The sequence below is a fragment of the Xenia sp. Carnegie-2017 genome, unplaced genomic scaffold (assembly GCF_021976095.1).
Source record: "Xenia sp. Carnegie-2017 unplaced genomic scaffold, XeniaSp_v1 HiC_scaffold_13, whole genome shotgun sequence".
In the NCBI taxonomy this organism is placed as follows: domain Eukaryota; kingdom Metazoa; phylum Cnidaria; class Anthozoa; order Malacalcyonacea; family Xeniidae; genus Xenia; species Xenia sp. Carnegie-2017.
Window position 1 is genome coordinate 181,425 of NW_025813436.1, and position 8,938 is coordinate 190,362.

At 34.9% G+C, this 8,938-nt stretch overlaps 1 long non-coding RNA gene across 1 annotated transcript; it reads right to left on the minus strand.

Moving 5' to 3' along the window:
- Positions 1-318: 318 nt before the first annotated feature.
- On the minus strand, positions 319-6,762 carry LOC124457490. Its single transcript, XR_006952626.1, has 3 exons — positions 6,708-6,762; positions 5,997-6,045; positions 319-421 (listed from the first exon to the last, which is right to left on the minus strand). It is a non-coding gene; the product is annotated as an uncharacterized LOC124457490 (long non-coding RNA).
- Positions 6,763-8,938: the final 2,176 nt, after the last annotated feature.

Here is an 8,938-nt window from a genome sequence, read left to right on the forward strand (position 1 = left end):
TGAAGATCGGGCAAAGTAGAAGACTTCACAAAACTCTCCAATGATTCCTCACATAAGTCTAATATTAAATAGCCATATTCCGTGTCATTGTCTTCCATTAAGTATGAATAGTTCACAACATATTTCGATCCCTCTGCGTTGAGTTCATTCAAAATTTCCTTTTCTTGACTCGTTAGATCGATGAAGTTATCTCGACGAATTCGTTTCACAGCTTTGCCGTAACCATCGTTTCTCAGTCCAAGATATACAGGTGTTCCATCGTTTCCTCTGCCGATGCAAAACTCGTCTGAGAAAATTACACATACATCGCTAACATAATTAACCTTTCTAAAGGCACTTGCCCTATATTTACACAATTTTAAAAGCATTTTTCTATGCTTTGTTGATTCACCAATGAATTTCCCATCTTGTAACTGCAGTTCTGAAAATGACATAAAAGTACTGCATTATGGAATTTGTGAAACAAATATAATTAACGCCGGGGTTAGAAATCCGACACCGGTTCCCGTGCAGATCATCACCCGTGTTTCCCACACTCACAATAGGGCTAGCATAGGTTTCACATTAAATACCTTAAATAGAAAATAATCAAATACAAATGTGAAAACTAAACATCTCATGTCGGATCCTTAAGCAGGTGCTACACATAACATAGAGCGTTAAGTGAGAGGAGGGGGTGGGGTGTTTATTCATTTATTCATAACTGCTTGACTGATTTGTTTCGTTAGCGACTATAATTTCAAAATAAATCAGCAGGGCAGAGCTGAATATATGGGTATTCATTCCACCACCCCCCCCCCTTAACGTTCTAGTTTCGAACGTGCCCCAGAAGTAGCTCAAATTCACCGAATGCAAAAATATTTTTAAGTGAATGTCGTTCGATTCCCACAGATAGTTTGAGGAAGCCCGAATTGAAATTAACTAATTAGGTTTTATTGTTGATCTCTCTAAAATCACATCATTCACATCACTATTCTTTTACAAAAACAACCCACCGTCATTTTGACATCATCTCTCAATCAAACTTAACATAATAAGTTCCCTGATCTTATAGTTTTTACTGGAATGTGCTAACATTCACGACACACTTCTCCTATTTTAAATGTATGTTAATTAAAATATACTTTTTTTTAATGTTTTCAATCTTTTCTTGTTTACGTAATCGTAGTCAATGAATCGTTAGGAAAAGTGGTCGAGGATCGGAAAACCCATGAATGTAAATTGCTGTAGTCATTACTCTTATCCGAGGAATGCTCCTTGGAAAATTTAACTCACTTGGCAAACTCCTCGAACATTTTTCCTAACGCTTCCTGATACCTTCCGGCAACTGTGCATCCCATGTGATTTTCCGAACACAGCTATCTCGAAAGATTACTTTCCCTATGAGAAGGTACAGATTCTTTAAAGAACCGTTCACTTGGTCATTTGAACTTTTTGTTTTGGTAATGATATAGACAAAGTATCTTCATGCTTGTTCCATACCAGTCCGAGAAATTCAGTTTCTGAACATTTAGTTCCTAAAGTATCTTTAGCATAGTTAGACTACCCGTCCTCTACTTCATCGCGTTCAAGTTCAACTGCACTGGAATGCCATTTGTGCAAAACAAATTGTCCCTTGCTGAGAGTCCGTTTTGATTACTGTTCTATAGTCTCTTCTACTGAATCACCACTCATATTTATATCATCTACGTAAGTCCCGTCAGATAATTCTTTTACACACTTTAGATATTGTTGTGCAAATTTCTCTATGTGAACATTTAAAGTTCCTTCAAATAAAAATGTTCTCGGACGAAGTCTGAACATCGCTCGAGTCATACGATGTACGACCATATCTTTTTGTTGCAAATAATTTATCCAAAAGATTCTCATTACGCCTTGATCAATCTCTCTAATGATTATTTGTAAAAATGCTTGTTTGGTATCGCCTAATAATAGAATCGGTTTCATTCGACTACGCAAGAGTACATCTAAGATTCTTCTCTGCAGTGGTGGTCCAATGTCAAGGCAATCATTCAATGAAGGTGACCTTTCATCGAATTTTTCTGAAATATCATAAACGATCCTTACTTTTGTAGACTCGGCTTTCTCACGTATGAGACAAGTTTTTGCAGAAGATAATGCTCACAGCCTCCTTGTAGTTTACGCGCGACTTTTAACCACTTCTTTATCAAGTTGATTTACTATGATATTGTGACACAAAATAAAGCAAATTCCGAAGAGGGACATCTCATTTTCTTGATATTCAAGATATTAAAAGAGTTTGAAACAAAATAATGTGTAATATTTCGTCTTTATTCAAAAGACATCATCCGACTTATGGTTTACAATGCAGGCTGCGAAACGCTTATATATTTACAAGCGGAAATGACAGTTATGTAATTAGAGAACTATAAGACTAAACAATATACTAACATTAAAATAGAGATAGTTTCTTACAAGCTTTAAGACCACTATTAAGTTGTGGCATATCGCGTTTTATCAAAAGTGCTTCTAAGATGAGAAGTTCATTAGGATTATTATTTTTACAGTGATATAATATTTTGGTGTTACTAGGAATCAAATTACAAGGATTAAGTGGCACGCGTGTGAGATCGGGGTCGGAATCAACGTCAGGAAGTGAGAAAAGGTGTGAGATGTAGTTGGCGTCTGGACAAATGAGTAAATGTTGTGAGATGGCACTAGAATTATTGTAATTAGTAGCATGTTGGGTTAGTCTTGTGTGTAGGTTTCGTTCAGTTTTGCCTATGTATGTATGACCACAGCCTGGACATTTAAATTCATATATAACATTGGCTTTAGAGAGTTCCGGAATTTTGTCCTTTTTGGGACAGAAAATTGATGTCTTTTTTGTTTCATATTTAACTATAGGTTTGATAGGAATTTTTAAGCTGCGGCGAATTTTACGAAGAAGATTGAAAACCAAACGTTCACCCTGTTTGCCTAGATATGATATTCTAATGAAAATTTTATAAAGGTCATTCTCAGTATTTTGTTTAGGGGCGTTATTTTTAGCTATGATTTTGGTTTTGAGTTTATGAATCAAGAATTTTCGGACTGTAAGAGGGAAACCATTCCATGACATAAAAGACTGGAGTGTTTGAATTTGTTTTTTGAATAATGTTTGGTTAGAACAAATCTTAAATGCGCGAAAAAATAGGGAATTGATCCAAGTAGTTTTGCGGTAGAAAGGTTCGAAACTTGAAAAATGTGTATATTGGCCAGTATGAGTTGTTTTACGGAATATATCAATGTCATTATTGGTTATTTTAAGGTCTAGAAAGTTGACATGTGAGTCAGAAAAATCATCAAAAGTAAATTTAAGATTTTTATCAAAATTATTAAATTTGGCAAGAACATGAGGAATGTCAGAATGTCGCATAAGAACAAGAGTATCATCAACATAACGTCGGTAAAACTTAAGGACACCTGAGTTAATCAAATCAGTGACAATAATGTTTTCAAACTCAGTGAGAATTATAGTAGCTAAGACGGGACCGAGAGATGACCCCATGGAAACCCCGTCAAGTTGTTCATAAAAAATACCGTTGCAAGAAAATATAGTTTTGGTGCATGAGTCAATAATAAGTTTTTTGAGTATTGATTTTCGGAGTGTGGCATTAATAATATTTTGTTTGTAAATGCGATCCAGTACAATGTTGATGGTTTTACGCAAAGGCACGTTGGTGAAAAGGGATTCAACATCAAAAGAGACAAACTTATAACCTTGGGAAAATAGATCTTTAGGTATAGATTTAATAGCAACAGTAGCATCGAAAGAGTCTTGTAATGAAAATTTATTTAGGGTGAGTGTATTCAAAAGGTTTGCAATGAATTTGCCTACGTTGTAGTGTGGTGTGTTTGTTGGTGTCAATTATTGGTCGTAACTTAGGTAATGTGTCAAATTGTTTGTGCGTTTTAGGTAGTCCATGTGCTCTGGCAAAGTGCTCGTGAGTAGGTCGTAAGAAAGTATGTTCGGTTTCATTGATCTCCCCCCGTTTTAGAAGTGTGCATAGATGGGACTGTAGAGTGGAGAGTCTACTAGAAGTAAGGTCGCTTGAAATACGCTTAAATTTACAGGGATTTTCGAACAGAGAATTAAGAGAGTTGACATAATCAGAGCGGTTTAATTTGTTTTATTTTGTATTATTTGAAATTGTCTGCTTGTCCTGATGATATTGTGATAGGTTTCCATCATTTCAGGCTGTTTCTCCAATCGGTTTGTCATGGACTTAACCTACGCTTGGCAACCTGAAGTTCCGTTAGCAATTCTGGGTGATTAGCCCTGCACGAGGAGATTTTTCATACTGACCATTTTTTTCGCATCGTAAACTGTTCTTTAAACTCTTGGTACACACTTCCTTAATCCCCTTCTGAACTATCGTCTAAGCCTAACACATCCAAGCTATAAAGTTGCTTCTAATCTTCATCAGGGATTTTTGGCAATTAAGTAGGAAGGGTTTGTCTCTCGTCCCGGTGACACTATCGTCCATCCTAACATCGTTCTCTCAGCAACTGGCGTCCCATCATCCCCAATTCTGGTGTCTTGATTTTGGAGATTGCACTCACCCCAAGAATGAGGTGAACAGGCAAAAGCTGCTTTTCATCATAATCGTGCATGTCTACACCTCTTAAGTGCTCATAATGCTCTATCCACTGTTTATACTTGGGGTTTCGTAAAGTCCTCAATACATTCTTTTCGATTTGATTCACCTCACATGTCATTTTGAATTTTCCCTCTACATATGCTATTTTAACTTGATAAATAATGACCCTTTTAGTAGCTGTTTGAAACATCATTTTGATGGATTTATATTGTTGCCTTATTGGTTCTTCTTTAATTGTATTTACCAACTTGCTTGATGCAAAGGAACTACTAGATCTAGTGTCTAAAAGAGCTCGACATTTATTTTTTTTATTGTTACTACCACAGGTGCATAAACAACATTCTTCAAATTAGGATAACACACCAGTTTTTAATTCTTGTCCTGCTGATCACATATAGAATTATGGTGCTTCCTTTTACAGATATAGCAGTGAATCTGATTCTTACAATTACTTGATCTATGGTTTTCCCCTGTGCAATTATAACAGCGTCGTTTTGCCATTAAGATCTTTTCACGCTCACTGACACTGAAGGCTTTGTCAGATTGTATGGATCTGTGGTCTTTGTTGTGACAGTACACACATTGCCTTGTTTGGACTTTGGTCAATAGTAGTTTTCTTTTTTTTCTTTCAATACACTCTCTCTCTTTCCTCTTTATCAGTTTGTGATAGTGGATTTCATTATATCGAGGCTCTCAAAGCTTCGCAAATGTGAACGTTTCACTTTTCCCAATCCGGTGATGCTCTTAATAAGTCAGCTCGAATGTCCTCCAACTTGCTGTAGTTATTCTCACGTTTCCTGCAACATCTCTCGAGTTCCGAAATATCTTAAGCGCTTGAACATGCCCAAGTATAATATTATAAAAGTTTTTTATCTTATGTTTTAAAAAACCGGTACTAGTTGGCAGGCTAATATTTCGTGTATGCGTGCATTAGCAACTTCACTCGGATCAACATATCTCTCTTTTAAGAACAAAGTTACAGTTTAATCAGAAAAGGAAGCATCATAAAGAAGAAATTCAGCGCATATAAAAATATACGCGAATGAAAAACAAACAAAGAACAAGAGACTTTGATGAAATCACGTTCTAAAGAGCTGCAACGGTACGTCTAAGCCAAAATTATGAAGTATATAGTTAGGAAAGCGAGAGCATGTAGCATGTAAACAGGTATATTTTAATTGTTACATATATAAATACCAATTTGCATCGTGAGTCTTTGATATTACAGCATGCAGCACAAAAACAGATATTGTTGCTAAGCAATATTACTATAAATTTACTTGAACAAAAACTGTAAATCATGTACTAATTGTAATGACGCTGACATTGAAACAAATAAGTGACGATGGGAGTTATATAATTGACGTGTATTGATATTTCTTGATTTCTTACCTGATACAGATGACTTTGATCTTCGAAAAGGTGGACTTTTACGATCCAACTAAAAATGTATTAAAATAGTTTTTTATTATTAATACAATAATGTAATACTGTCATCACACGCACAAGTAATTAAGAACATAAACTTGCTGTGATGCTACATTTATATACATTTGCCTTTCACTCTTAGCAACTGTCCTTTATTTTTGATGAGTTTTGAATCCAGTTGAATCAAGCTTCTCTTGATAATTTTCGGTTGCTTTTTGCAAACTCAAAAATCTGATACAAGTATTCAGACAAAGTGTAATGGTTACATTTATAAAAATTAATCTTTTATATCTGACGTGCCATTAACTTACCTCGAAATAAATAAAGAAAGAAAATACGGCTTTCGTACATATTTTTATCTGTGGCTTTACCATCTATGCTATTTAAGTGCTTATCAAGTTTGTGCATGTCTCAATTGGATTTTAGTTTTGATTGCTCTTCTTGCTTTTATAATTTCAAAAAGTTAATTAGACTTTCATTTTTAGTGTCCAATCTCGTATAAGTCTTTTACAAAAACTCGCTTGATAACAAATAACGTTAGGAGTATGGTCGTCAGCCCTCAGTACTAAATTTTAGTAGCTTTTTGCAAACTTAAATATTAGTTGCAGTAAAGTATTTAGACAGATTCTCATAGAAAATATCCAAAGTCAGCTTGAGTGTTAAAATAGTACACACCGTATGCAATGGCATCAAATCTAAATCATCTTGACCAAGTGACGGGATATCGTACTTGGGGATTCTAAGATCATCTAAAATGGAGTAAAAAAACATGTGACACCAACTTTATTACGCACCATCAGAAAAAAAATTTGGGGTCTGAACGAGCTCATGGAGGTGCAATAACCCACTGTCGGGAAACTTTTGCGCTACAGTTAATTTACAATAACCAATGGAAACCGTATGAACAGACACTGCTTTGACTAGGACTTTTTCGAATATTGATGTGCTCTTTTGCCGATTTTTTGATACAAATATCTTTTTAAATAGGTAAAAATAACAGTAGTTCCGTAAGTGATTGAAGTAGCTTGTAGTGAATGATCTTAATAAAAGTATGGTGATTTTAATGAAAAATTTCCACTTTTGCTGTGCCAAAACGTTAAAACTACTTGAAAATGTAGCTTTATCTTTTGCGCAAAAGTTGAACCTAAATCATCCCTTACCAAAAAGGCATACAATTGTTCGATTGTCAATCAATATTACGTGTGTATCTCTGAGGTGGAAAAGACAGCGAACAAGTTTTTAATTTATTCTTGAAACTCGAAGGTAAAGGAAAATTAAAATAAAAAGCAAAAGAAAACTCAACAACTGCATTGTGCATAGGTAGACGTTCAGAAGATCTTTAAAATGCTACTTTCCATATCTGATGACATGACTGGTAAATAAATGAATGAGTACGAAGTTGCTTTTTAAATTGTTTGACGAATACTTATCCCATATAAAAGACTTTTTGCCACATGAAACAAGAAAACGGGAAAATAACCATCAATTTTTAATAAAACTAAGAGGACAAACGGAGAACTGTAGTTTTGGTGATCAATTATCTAAACAGATTGGAGACCAAGTAAGTGATACATGTCCGTCGTCAGGATTAAAAAGGAAGCGACCATAAACAGTCACGATATGAAACTGAAAGATGTACAACAGATCGATCAACCTATGGAAACCGTCGGCTTTAAAGCTAAAACCATTGAAACGCATAAACTTCATAAGTTATGTTTAAAATGAGGGTTTTCCTTAAACAACATTTGTAACCCATTGTGGTATATTTCATTATAAACGACTTATGTTTGGAATAACATAAACAGCAGATGTGTATCAGTATATTACCAAACAGGTTCTACAGTGATGTGAGGGAGTACAAAATATCAGGGGCGGATCTAGAGTATGTCAAATCCGTCGCGCGACTGATGTTTGAAATTCAAAAATTACCTATTCATATTAATTAAAAATTCATTAATTATTCTTACTTTATTATCGCATTTACTTCGTGATAAAAATCCAGCTTTATTTATTATTGAAAACTAATGACTAATCTTATGAATATCTTGGTAACCAGATAAGTTGAATTTTAATTGACCTGGAATAACCGACTGATAAGCGGGGTGGCTTGACTGGTTCGACGGATAAAGGAGTCTATGAGCGCCATAAACGCTTATTTTATTGGTCAATGGCCAGATCAGTGGACAGTCTGGAATGGTCTCGACTGATAATAAGGGTGGCCGGACGTATAAGGGAGTCCAATTGCTATCTTACAATTGGTTCATTTGAATTATTGTTTTATTGTGATTGGTTTGACGGATTTCGACTGATAGCCAACTGAACTAACATAGTGAAGCTCACTGTCTGAATTGAATGTTTGATCGTTTCATAGTAATTTTTATAAGCATGATAGAAACTAAACTACAATCAGAATGAATTTATGGAAATCTTTTACAAATTCATATATTGACATGAATGCTGCTGTCCAAACTGTGAATTATTTCAAGAGGGCGAAAAATTTATGGATGAATTGTAAATGCTTGGCAAAGACGATCTCGCGAGCGACATTTCAGTCCTTGATGTTAAAAAGCAAGCCAACATTGTTTTGAGTTTTATCAGCAGAAATTTACATCCAAAATCGTAATTAAAGGACAACTGAAGTGTATGCATGAATGTAATATATCAAAGTCAATTTATGCGAGTGTGTGATGCGATTTATGTTAATATGGCGTATGGTAAGCAGATTGATGCTTCTAAAATTGTTGTTGCCGAAGAACTTTTAGCTATGATTTCTTTAGGGGAATCGTGGCCGTTATGTGGCAGCGAAATCCTACATTCCTGCAAATATATTTCACTGGAAAAAAAATCTGTAGCCATAAGGCGCCATACTATTATTTACTTTATCATAAACAAATGTTTGGGGCTTT